Source organism: Cyclopterus lumpus, chromosome 2, assembly GCF_009769545.1.
Source record: "Cyclopterus lumpus isolate fCycLum1 chromosome 2, fCycLum1.pri, whole genome shotgun sequence".
In the NCBI taxonomy this organism is placed as follows: domain Eukaryota; kingdom Metazoa; phylum Chordata; class Actinopteri; order Perciformes; family Cyclopteridae; genus Cyclopterus; species Cyclopterus lumpus.
In genome coordinates this window covers 4,545,346-4,559,111 of record NC_046967.1, presented here as the reverse complement: position 1 = coordinate 4,559,111, position 13,766 = coordinate 4,545,346, and positions in this window count along the sequence as shown.

The following is a 13,766-nucleotide window of genomic DNA, read 5'->3' as shown; positions in this document are numbered from 1 at the left end:
GCCGATTAAGGAACAAACAGCGTCCTTGTCCCTCCACGTCGGCCCTGATCCAGGTCAGCCCTGTGAAGCTTCTGTCTGTCTCCCATCACGGTTCCTACGTGGTCTATCCGTGTCCATCTAGCTGGATGCTCACTATGCAGAGATAAGGACATCGAGTCTGTCTGTCGCCGCATGCCCACTGGTGGGGAACTTTCCAAGCTATCTCTCTCTGCAGGCTCACGGGCCTCCACGTCTGCCCAGATCACAGGACATCAAAGGGCTCGCTGGAGAGCTCGGGGAGGGTGATGGAGGAGTGGAGGGGAGCACGGGCAGCTCCCACACGGGTTCCCGTGGGAGAGCCGGGTCTCGTGGGTCGATGTCCTCCACTCTGGAGGGCTCTACTCATCATCTCCTAACAACTGTCATCGGTGGGTTTCTGAGCGAGCGCTCGTGGCGGTTTCAAAGAGAAGGGCCACCCTCGGATGAGACCCAGGTTTGAAAGAGGAGCTTAATCACCACGGTTACTTGTATGTCGGTCCCCCCCCGACCACACACATACACACACACACACATATACACACTGTCCTCCTGCAGGAGGCCCGTTGGACAGACGATAACAGAACAGCATGGATTGAGGTCAGTGTTGCTTTAGATTCACCAATATGCTTCATTACCTTTTTAAAGCTGCACTCAAGAGAGTGTATAAACAAACATAACACACATCCATCCATGCTTGACGGAATAGTTCAACATTTTTGGAAGGTATGCTTTTGTTCCAAGGAAAGAGACGAGAGGATCAATATCGGCCTTTCTCTTGGCACGAAGGCCGTAAGTGAGTCTGGCTCTGAAATCCACCTTTCAGCACTCCTTAAGCTGCCTGATTAACACGTTGTGTCTCTTTTGTTTAACTTGTATGGAGAGAGAGAAATGAGACTTGTGGTTATAGGGAGAGTTCTGTGTTGGAGTTAAATGACAAAAGTCTCCATACAGTAAAAGCTGAAGCAACTGGAATGGTGAGACGTGTTGTGCTCTTTGATGTCCTTGTGGTTAATGTTAATGACGCTGTGTGCCATACTGTATGAAGTTTAAAAAGACAAAAACTCTAATAATCTCCATTACAGCGTGCTGTTTCCTGGATGATATCAATCCAAAGACACATTGAGAAACCTTTCAGCACATTCCGCATTCGGCATGGACGTGATTTATGAGGTGTGATGAGACTGGGCTGTTATTCACAGTCGGCTTATCACACCTGTGTCTCCCGTGGATGAATGTCTCAGTTGTGCATCCAAACTTCTCCCCCGAGTCCTCCTTTGTTTTTTTTTTCTTCATTAGATATGTGGGCCGCCCCGGGGCCGGACCACATGGTTCACGCCTTTAGATTTATGGCCCCACAGAGAGGCTTTGGGTCAGGCTAGCAGATAGCTCCTAATGTTACCTACAGGGATGCACGGCTTGTGTTTCCACCGGGCACATTTCAGTTTTATCTCGATATGCGGATACATTTATGGATCTGTGTGTGTGTGGTTGACACTTTCCTACCTCCTCGGCTAATTACAGGGTGCTGATCTCGTCAGCTGTTGCCGCCACGCTCTCTTTACATGTCAATGACAGCCGATGGGACCTCGTATCCTTCCTCCAGCTCATACAATGCTCTCATTGAAAGCACGAGAGGGATGGAGAGAAAGCGAGGGATGCCACTCCTCGTCCCAGCTGGCGTCTGCTCAGCAGCAGAAATAGCGACTACTCCTACTCCTCTTCTTTAAAACCCTCCCCTCCATCCTTCACCTCTGCCCGGCCGCCTTCATCATCGCCTCGGCCTAATCTGTGCACGTTCACGGGGGACATGCTGCCCCCCCCCCCCAGTCTCTGCCGCACTACCTCCTTTTATGTTTGCAGCGCTCTGATGAGAGAGAAAGAGAAACGGGGGTACAGGGGGGTGGAGGTGGCTTGCTCGGGTTTGTCTTTTTCTTTTGCAGTCGGGAGGCAGAGGAGGAGAACTTGGCAGGAAGCCTGGTCGTGGTACTGCATACAAACACAGGAGGGGGGATGGGGGGGGGGGGGGGGGGGACACAAGGCCTATTTGTTTGACTCTCCTATCCTCTCACCTCAGGGAGAGAGGAGGAAATGGCACGAGACAGCCATAAGATACGGGCCTCGCTTCCTCCGTGCAGCCATCGATCCTGCAACACAGCCAGAGGAATGGACCGCGTCGGGAAACCATTGAGCATGAAGTCAGTTCTACAGTAAGCACTTGGCCGGATGCCCAGCCTTGTGTCCTGCAAAAAAAAAAAAAAACAGCGAAAAGGCACTTTGAATAAATATAAAATACTATCAGACGTTATGAGAATCTACAATACAGCATCAGGAGAGTAACCACCTATTTATCGCCACAATATATCTCGGACTACACAAATAGCAACATTTGCCAAAACTGGATGTCTCCCCATATTTTTTATACGTTACATCTCGGTAGCTTGATCTCCTGTGGACTCAAAGTAGCTGACATCAGCGCAAACTCCACAATTGTCTTTGATTTGTGGAAGATGAAATCTTTACCGTATGCACTGTACTTGTCTCTCTCAAAAGGGAAGGTCGGACATTCATACCTGCTTTCTTTCGGCCTGGAAAGCGCTGCAGCACATGTGGACCTTCGGGATCGTCTGGTGTTTCCATTACACGTCTGTGGTAGTCGCGTTCAAAATGTCCCGTTGATAGGAGACAATGTTTCCATGAAACAGGTACACCGAAGGAGCTGTAAGTATTGCAGCAATCCGCTGAGCTGACTGCTTTATGACTGCTATGGTCATAACCGCAATCGCACCGAGCCCTCCTAAAGGGAGGCCTTGTGGTGGAAGGGTGAAGCAGCCCAACACGTCTGGAAGAAGATGGGGCGATAGGCAAATGCCAGTTTATCTATTTATGCATCTGTTTGTGTTTTAAGTCTTTCCTGGAGTGGTTTTCACAAAAGTCTTTCCATATTTGACCTGTTCACCTTAAAAAAAAAGGATGTGATTGTTGTCCTTGAAAGAGTGACGGTTTCTTTCACGGAGAATAGTTGCAATGTAAAGAACTGGCGCTCTAAGCCTACTAAATGCTTTGACCCGTCTCCTTGCATCCTCTCCGCACAGCTGCAGAATATATACGGCTTTCCCTTCTCCAATAGTTTCCTCAGTGCTCTTGCAGGGATCTGACCTGTGACATGAAACAGTCGGACCTCATGCCTGGGATGGGTCCGGATGTGCCGCAGGTCGAGACATATACGTTCCAGGATCGTTAGCCGCTACCTCCCTGCTCTGCACTCTCAGGGCACCAACACATGTGCACGTCAATGCATGTGCAAGGTTTTGGCCCTAAACTGCAGCTGCAAATTGGTAATAGATTTCTCAAATTGATAACTCCTCAATACTGATCAGATGCCCTGAGGTTTCTTGTGAGTTAAGCTCCTTCACAATAAAGGTGAATAAAAAGCTCAGGAGAGTAGAAGTGTTTTTCCTTCCTTGTGTGGTGGGGAATATTCCCCTAGTGCCAGTGAACGCACCATAAAGTGTTGTGTAGGCCCAATCCATGTTCTCCCTTTTTGTTTTGCCATTTTAAACTGGAGAACAAACAGGGTTTGCTCCTGCCCTTGCATATTTGATTATTTTAAAGAATCTGTGTCCCCTATGTGTATTACTTTGACTCCAGATTGTTCTATTGGATTAAAAGAATGCATCACAAGTCTGCAATTAAGAAATCCCAGACTTCCTTTATCAGATGCTAACGTCTCATAATATTACCCGTCATTACATTTGATGCCAGTCGACAGAACACAATTGATCTGATGAGCCTCTGACATTACGGTCTAATTGAATACCCATGAGGAACGGCTGGTTTGGAATTATGGTCTTTGCTTGGCCATTGGCTTAGCTCCAAAACGGCGCCGAAATTGTTTTAAAAAAGTGATTTATGTGGTCTAACTTGTAGACAAGATGCAAAAAAACATTGAATAATTCACCAACATTTTGAAATGAGTGTCTTCTACAAATCGGAGGATCATATAAGGACCTGGCTCCAGATATGTTCTAATGAGTGGATGTTTGAGGACACTGCTCCCATGACAGAGAACCTATATAATACCTGTGGAGCTGTTTCTGTACCTCAGGACCCCGAAGTCTCTCACGTCCAAGCGATGGCTACTGTTGTGCTGTTGTGTTTCTTCGTGCCTAGCACCTCTTCAACACTCGGTTGCATTTCCCCTCCATCTCATTGGCCTTCTCGGCCCACTCCGTCTCTGTGAGCGAACAATGTTGCAATGCAGTGAGCTTCGAGGGGAAGAATGCAACAACAGAATGGAATCACGGGAGAAACGATTGCGTTTGAGACCGCGAGGAATGCGCCAGAGATGGGCTGAAGCGGGGCATTTGTTCACTGCGGGTTCGGGATGACACACAGTGGGCGGGCGATGCTGTACAGCTCGAATGGCTCTCACACAAACACAGGCAGAATGCTAAAAAAAACCAAAAAAACTGGAATTTCAAAGTTTAATTAGAGGTGATGGCATGCATTCTATAAAAAAAAAAGAACGAAAATTAAACAAAGAAAAATAAACTAAAAATGCCATCTGGGATAAGGTTGATTCAACTTCTTGTGGGCTGTGAGGAAGGGTGGCAGTGAGGAATGTAACGCGCAAAGGAGTGCCCTGCAGAGAAGCCAATGAAAAGCAGAAGGCCGGTGGCTCCCGGGAGGCATAAAGAAGTCGACTTGGCAGCAACGCCGGGAGTCATGCGCTCCCATTTAAATGAGAAGGCAAGAAAGGAGAGAGAAATACAGGCTGCTGGCTCTGCCAAGCCGAGACACTTGAGGAATGCTCTCGATCCGCAGTGCTACCATTACAGCTACTGCTGTCTGAGTCAGGGAAACGTCTCTACCAGTCGAGTCAGCAGGTCTCGCAGTCAGTGTAAACGGATGACGGGCAACGCCATCAGACCAAACCGTTAGATCCTCACAGAGACCTGACAGATTTGAAGTACGCATCCACGTGTCTGCATACGGTTGGTGATTGCTCCACATAATTCCACCGTCTCTCATCAAAGTGTTTCAGACGGGATCACTGTCTTGTCTTGTCGATGTTTGTGGAGGTGTGTGTGAGTGTGAGTGTGAGTGAGTGAGGCATGTGCTGCGACTCCTCCAGCCCTGGCAGTTAGTTAAGAAACACAGGCCTGTCAACAGCTGCTGGTGATGTAATGTGGAACTTCTCCTCACTCTCCTTATCCTCCCGCCCCACCCCGCCTCCCTCACTCCCTCCACCACCCTCCCTTCTATTTACAAGTCTCTCTGGGTGTTGATGCAGACTTCCAGCAGCGCCAGCACAGAGAGTGTGTGTGCTTGTGTGTGTGGGTGTGTGTGTGTGTGTGTTTGTGTGCGGCTTCCCCCTGCAAAGTGTTGCAGGGGGATTTACGACAGCATGTTTTCAGCTGCCATCAAAGGAAATTCCACATCATCAGGTTGTCTTCCGAACCAAAACACCTCTGAGAGTCTGGGAAGTAGAGAGCTGGCTCCAGAGCTGTTGAGTGGAGAGGATCCGGCCGACGCAGAGTAAGTTTGGATTCCTGCTTGTTTGTCTTCTGACCTTCTGGGAGGCTGAACTGTTCCACCTCCATTCTGTGAGAAGTGTGCACGAGTGGGTGCAGAGCTCGATGAAATGGCTGCTAATTCATGCTAATGGGTCATTTGTTTGAATAGTTTTTGTTCATATTGGTTCAAATGTTTCTATTTTTATTAGTTTTTAATCAATTAAAGCAACAAGTATGTGCTGGTGAGTAAAAGATGGCTTCTTTTATTTAAGCTAGCCCAACTTTAGCCCTGTATGCAAGGCATGTTTAATGTTTAACAAGGAAGCAACTGAAAACGTTTTAGATTTGCAAAACAAGTGTGAGTTTTTATATCTGGGCGGCTTAAAACATTACAAAAAAATAAATGCAGTTAAATTAGTGTAAACTTTATAACTTTGCACCCAAAGGGATGTCGTCACATTGATGATTAGCTAGCTAGTAGCAGCTACGCCTTATCTTTAAGACTCAAATGATCTTTTTGTTAAAACGCATAATAAAGTGTAAACACACAACACAATCATCACAATCAAAACTACGTCTTTAACAGAGAAAACTGGCAACAATGCCTTTTTAAAATGTTGACTTTGATCGGACAAAATGGATCTTTTGTGCTAACACTACACTGTGGCAGCTGAAAAACAACAACAACAACATAGAGATAAACACACACAAGCACGCTGTTGTTTCTCAAGCTGTCGGCAGCCTGCTGATGAAACGCTTATGTTCAGGTATTTAGTGAGCTGCCAATCGCTTGCATACCAAAGGGAGGGGGGCACGGTTGTGTATTTTGATAACGGTCGGAAAATTCCTCTGCCCTCTCTTAGCTTGCTGCATCCCCCCTGGGCCCTCGGAGTATATTTTTCTGGCTTTTTTTTTCCTCCTACCTGTGGCTATCATGGGAGAGTTCAGCATGGCGAAGCACGCTGGGTTTCAGTGGAGGGTCCCTCGACAGGAAGCCCATTTCATTTGGTTTCTTTCCCCAGGATGTATATTAAAGCATCCTACCCATCTGGTGGGATAAGCACAGGGAATTGTAGGGACTCCCCTCATGAAGATGACGACATTGCATTCATTGTTTTTTTGTTTTTTACCTCCCCACTAGACCTCCAGCCCGTTTAAACCCTCACATTAAATTGCCTGCTAAGTCCTGCTGACTAAACCAGATTTAATGCTGCTCAGACAAGTCCTGGCTGGCAGAATCTTTATCATTAAAGGAGACTGAGAAACAATTTCACTCGTGAGCAGATTGTTTCCCTTTATCTTGTCTGACATGCTTTTGGCGAGGAAGTAATTGAGGTGTTTGTGTAGTATAATATGTGAGAGAACCAGTCTTTTCAGTCGTCTCTGGGAGCTGATTGGATGGACCATCAGTCATGTTTGACAGGCGTACTTTAACAAGCGGGTTCAGTCATATATTGATAATACACTCTTCAAAGAGACTGAATGGCGGAGAGGGAGGGCCCCATGCAAATTATTTGTAATTTACCAAAGAAAAAAAACACATTTAATTCTCAGAACACTTGAGGAGACAGAACTGGAGCATTTGGTGATGAGTGTGAATATAAGCACAGAGGAGTGGATTAAAAATGCAGAATGAGGTGTCGCATATCTGTCTTCTTATTGTGAACATGCAACAGATGATTTGGAGAGTCCTTGCAGTGCTCCTGCACGTCTCTGTGACTGTCAAAACATGACAAGGAGCTCTGTTTGTTCACCGGTTTCAAGACACAAGATCAAACTTTACTCCCTCAGTCACGTTGTTCCTGCCTTTTTAAGAGAAATGGTAAATGAAATACCTTCGGGCGAACAAACAATTTAAAAGGTGCTGAATATTCGTGATGGGCCCTTCGTCAAACCTTTTTGTCTGGATGTATATAAGGACCAAATGATTACCTTAAATACATCAAATAAATACAAATAATCATCCAGAACCATAGCAACCATACACATTTCCAAGCCGCCCTTCACAGCTGTACTCCTCATTGTGTTCGAAGGACATATGTTGTTTATTCAGCTATATATAGGGTGTCCTGGACAATAAAGACGTGAGCCACGTGTACGAACACACATCCATGACACAAGGCTTCTACTTGTACCTGTGCACACTAATGTACTCATGCAGTACAATCTTAACATATAACTTGTGTGCACATGTTCTGCTTGGTGTTGAGTAATAACAAAAATACAAAAAGATCCTCCGGTACTTGCAGCATCAACGTTAATTTTAAAGGGACTATTAAATTGACCTATTAGCCTCGACAGTAAGCCTAACATGTTCACACCCGTGTGATGGATACTTCAAGTTGTTATGATTACCAGCATGGTTTGAACACAGTGAGTGCACGCTGGAAACATTGAGAACAAGCTTAATGATTGGTTTGCTGAAAACAACAACAGACTATGGTGAGATATGGCTTATTGCTGGAGGCTCCCAGATCCAGTAATTCCACGCTAGGCTGTTCCAGGCTACAGTTGGTCCGGGATACATGCAGAGGCGGGACCAGACGAGCCGGCCAGCAGAGGGACTCAAAACATCTGATCAGCACAGACCATCTGTGCCGCTAGAATACAGATGGACTTCTCTCTCTCCGCACGTTAAACCCCACATCAGACACTTGCATGCTTCAATTTTCTCCTCAATGAATGGCTCCCACGGACATGGCAATCTGGATGAATCATTCTAAAGAAGAAATAGAGAGAGAACTGGGCCGTGTACCGCGGGGGAAGCCTCTGCGCTGACCCCGTTTCAGCCCCCCCCATTCAAGGCAGGCACAGGGCATGGAGACTAAATGAATCGGTTCCTGGGGCAAAAGGGGTTGCACCAATCAATGTCCAATCCCATCCACCATCCATTTCCAGGCACTGTCACTTCCTGGCATTGCTCTTTTTTTGCGGGGGGCGGCATGGTATTGATCATGGAGGACCGAGTCCCTGTTTGGCCAAGAGGCTTTTCTTTCTGAGACCTTTTTTGTTTTCGGTAGGTTTATAATAGATGAGAGCGTTAATTAAATACTTGTGCGCCTGGAATCAAAAAAGTCTTTGGTTCTCCCTCCTTCATTCTTCTCCTCCAGATGGCCATGTAAATATTTGCTTACATTTATTTGCTCCATCACTTATTGTACAGTTTAATGTATAACCCGTGACTAAATAAATTTGCAAGGAAAACAAGCAAATGTGAGACATTCTTTTATTGCAAAATTACTCATTTTCATGAGAGAGGGGCCAAAGTTCAAGGCACACACTTCACCCACAAAGACGTCTTACTTGTGGCGACTCTTCGCCCAGTGTGAACTGAGAGTGTGCGTGGGTGACTGCCTGACTGTATTAGGTACAAAGGGCAGTATTGTCACTTGTGGCCAAGTGTGGTCCGTCTAACACTGCAAAGTCAAAAGGCAGAGAGCGGAGCAACACTGTTTCCTCAGCAGACCTTCACTGTATGTGGAGGATTAGTCCGGCTACAAGTTAAGACGAGAACGACTGGTGACGGCAATAAATGCACAGCTGCCTAATTCTTCTCGGCTTACAAAGGAACAGTATCAAAACCCGAGCCATGACAATCCATATTCATGGCCAATCTGGGCTTATTATCACCATTTATCCACGAGGCTCACCGCCTGTTTTCTGTACAGCGATCCCTCAATGGGTTTAAGTGTTATCATTAAGCTGTTATCCCCTCACATTATCCCCGTTGTAGCTGGGTGCTGTCTGGGGCTGTGTGACCTCAGCTGGGTCCTCCCTTGTTCCTGGAGCAGATGTTAAAAAATGGGTGTCCCCCCCCCCTCCCACCTAAAACAACCTCCCCATTCTGGTTGTACTCACACACACACACACACACACACACACACACACACACACACACACACACACACACACACACACATACACGCACACACACTGTCCCACAGCGCCTCCTCCCTTCACCCTGGCATCTAATTAGGCCTACAGCACAAAGACTCCCAGATGTCAGCGTCCTCCTGGCCTCCTTTGATTATATCCTTTCCACCCCACTGGCTGGCTTGGAGACTGACTGCACGGCCGGCTGGGGGCTGTGCGGACTATAGGCGTTGACACGTGTCACTCCGCATAGGTCAACACTGAACCGGTTTATCATATCAGTAATTGCTTTTGGTGTAAATCACAGGGAATCTGGAGGGAGGGAGGACAGTCCAATGGGCAATGGGAAGGCTCTTGGATTGTTATAAATGCTGGCAAAGGAGCATTTAAATGTATCAGCCAACCAATCAACTATATATGAAAACAAGACAAAGTCCCATCTTTTGAGGAATACAGTACGGCATTGCTTTGATCCTTGGATCGCGAGCTAGTCACCAAACCAGTACTTGTTGAACCAGTGTGTCTCTGTGGTCACACTTATCAAGGCCAACAGTCACTAAGTGTTTCTTCTCCTTTGAGCAACCAAGACACATGAGCAGGTTTTGACGGCCAATCAGATTCCCACACTGGTTCTGCCCAGTGGACTCTTAATGGGTGAGATATAGATTACCAGTTCTCTAAACACATTAGATAGTTGAGGAATAAATGTCTCCAACAGAGCCTTACATTTAAACTTATAGAAAACTTACTGCAAAGCTGTGTTCAACAGCAACACTTATTTTAGAAACTTATTTTTAAATAAATCAATATCAGTTAAATACCAGACTCCATTAACACGGGAATTGCTGGTCAATGGAGTCTTGTAGCTTTAAAGAGAGCAGCGATAACGGCTTTAGTTCCCTGTCTGAAAGGTCTGTCTGACGGCAAAGTAAATATTCTAAATATAGCGTTCACTTAAACTGATATTGATTCTTTTAGGAGTCTAGAATGCGTCCACAGCAGCACATTACTGCAGTAAAACACTGACTGGGGATCAGCAGCTCATACTGCCCATCTTCAAACTATCCCTTGAACCCGCAGCTGACAGCAAAAAGACTGAGCATCATTGGCTTGGTCTTAACCGTCAAAGGCAGGAGTTTGCTTGGCTTTTATCTGAATACCCTTGATATCTGGCTTTACTTAATCTTTGTCACTTCCGATCCACTACCTCATTCCTCGCACTTTCTATACCCTCCGGAAAGTGGCGACTGTGTTTTCCACGTCGCGTCCGGGCAATCAGGCACACTACTATCATCCATTTTAATCATTTACTCTCAATTTCCTATAACCATCCAAGGGGAGGCCATGGGCTTCACTTCCTCTCCTAATCTTCAGGGGAAAGGGACCAAACAGAAATGCAATCTAAACATAAACCAGAGCATTTCATCTGATGCAATACATTCGCACAATTAGTCATTACAAAGGCAGACCGAACGGCGGGCTTGACGCTCCTGTATCATTAAAGACAGTGCTCGCTGATTAGGCAACTTCCTTACACGCCACGTAGCCCGAGGGTGTTCAGAAATGGGGGCAGAATAAAACATCCGTTCTGGGTGAAAACACCGCGGCTGATCCTTCATGCAAGCCTGTGTTTTCGGCTTCACGTCAATACGTTTGGACTTAGCCGATTGGCAGTGGATGGAACACGTCATGTCGATGTGTGGGGATGTTTGACAAGTGCAGTCACGCTGCTGAAGCTTCAGACAGGGTGTAACAGATATAGCCTGCAGCAGATGCGGGGGAAAAAAGCACTTTGGGTCGCTGTTTGGGAAGTGTGGTTGCATACGTAGGTTTGTGAGTAGACACAACTGACCTGAAACGAATGGATGAATACAACCTTTCCAATAGTGGCACTAATCAGGCGTGTAGTTGTTGCACCAGTGGATCTGATTCTGAGGGTGTCACGAGATGACTCTGGGAGGTTTGCCATGATCATATTTAAAAAAGCCCTTCCAAATGTCATGCCGTTTTCATACCGGTTCTAGATTTGACTCTGCAAGTCTTCAGATAATAATGCTGAAGATTGCAAGAATGCTGCTGTCCTAACTATATGAAAATAGTGTTTGTCAGTGTGATATTAGTATGATGTTGTTACTTAAAATAATAAATACACTCTTTAAAATGTACTAATTCACTAATCTGCCAAATGGATGAATGAAAAAAAGAAAGACATAGATGGCCATCAAATATTAAACAAGCCTACTGCTCCTTGAGGGGACAGCAGTGACGAATAGCCCAACTTTTTGTTGCCATCTTTACATGCACTTATGTAATCTTTTATATATTGTACTTTAAGATGGAACCCCTGTCTTAGTTAGACACATCGAGGATTTATCCACGCATACCTGCACATGGTAATACAAGTTGCGTTGCGCAGACAGGGGTCTCTGACCCAGGAGCATCCATCAGCTGACCTTTGACCCTGTCCTCACCAATGAGGAAGTGGGGTGCTTACTCTGTGCGCCACCACAGTGACTCTAAAGCCCGGGCTCTTTGTAAAGGAGTAGTATGCGTGAAGAGAAGTGTTTATCTTCTGCTGTGGCCTCAGTCAGACCAGGTCCGACTGGTTCCCAGCACTGTTTGGAGAGGCCTAGAAAAACAAAAGGGCTGGAGCTCGGGGTTTTGGGTTGTGTTGGAGGGCGGGATCCCTGGGTGACGCCGAGAGCCGGCAGCAAGATCGAGCTCGAACGTTGTGATCCCAGCATACTGTCAGGCCTGAGGAGTGCTGGAGGGAAGGCATTGCATGAGATCCTGAAGGCAACAGGAGAAAGAGGGTGAGGAGGTGACACAGCTGTAACTTTATCTCAAACTGCTGCCACTGCTGCTCCACTTGGACTCTGAACTCTAAAAGGTGAAAGCCTGTTTACCAGCGGAAGCGTGACCGACCGGACGTGAGGTGTTCCCTCGTTGACTTTCTCCCTCTGTCCTCCACTCCTCCCCCTTTTTCTTTTCCCTCCCTCCAGGGCTTCCCAGGTGTGTGGACCGCTGCCGGGCAGAAAGACCATGGAGAGGAGAGAGCATTTAAAGAGATTGTCTCTGCCGGTAAGTCAATCCCCAACACACGGCTTGTGAGATCGGTCACTTAGTCCGGAAGCAGACGTCGTGGAATGTCCTCATTTTGTCTTGATGATCTATTGCTGCACTGTGGACTTAAATCCACAGAAGGAAATGTTTGGGAATCTTAAACTTGGACCAGAGAGGAAGTTTAACCACTGGCCACCACTTTAGATTGCGTCACTATCAATAGAAACCGGTAGATTGTGCAGCTTGTTTGTAATTGGCGTCGTCTTTGGGACCATGCTGTCATTGCTGTGGCTTGTTTGGACTACACTTCCCACTGAGCATTTGTTTTGGCGCTCTTGCGTCTCTGCTCACGCTAACCGTCTACCATGCTGTGTTTAGTTTATTCACATCTGCTGGGATTTAAAAGGTTTCACTTCCTGTGTTCAGGCAGCTCCTGTCCCAGGAAAGAACCACTCGATGTTGAGTGTTTGGAGACGAGAGAGAGACACACCATGTTACACTTTTGAATAACTTTTGCATTCTATCAACCAGACGAGAAAATGTGCATTAAGAGTAAAACGAAAGTGTACATCCACGTGACGACAGCAGTGAGGAACACCAGCCTCCCGTGACCGCTGGAGAAACACACTCCGGCTGCCGCTGATTGACAGGCTTATCTTTGTGCCGGGCCGCTCTCTCGCGAATCACAGGAGTGGAAACTCGGCTCGGCTCGGGGTTAAATGAAGGTGAATCTGCTCGCGAGGAGCCTCTTCTGAATGTCAAGTGCAGACAAATAGTGGCTGCTGTGGTGCGACTGCATGCTAGCGAAGAAGCTTAATTCCAGTTCAGTGCATTCAGTGCAGTCACTGCACAGGAAATAATAAATCAAGTGTCTCGAAATAGCATTTGAAGCCATCAAGGACACATTTGTTGCAGATTATAAGGCAAATGTGTTCGAGTGCAGTCCCTCTCTGGTACTAATTAAAAGGATGCTTTACTTGAAAGGATAAATACACACTTAAACACGATGAAACCATGGAGTAATCTACAGTTAGAAGCTGCATTTCTGGGGCATTTTGTTGTTTATGGTGCAGCTTGTTGAGGCATTTAATGAAGCCGAACGACGTCAACATACTTTATTGACTTGACCTGACTTTATGACTTGCTGCTGACCTACGTTAACCCACTGCTGACATGCAAGAGAGCCTCAGTGATTAAATCGCTGCCCTGGTCAACCGATCTGCTTCTTTCAGAGTTCCTGGATATCCTTTTGTTTGCTTTCCTCTTCACGTGCATATATATATTCACTTTTTGTCT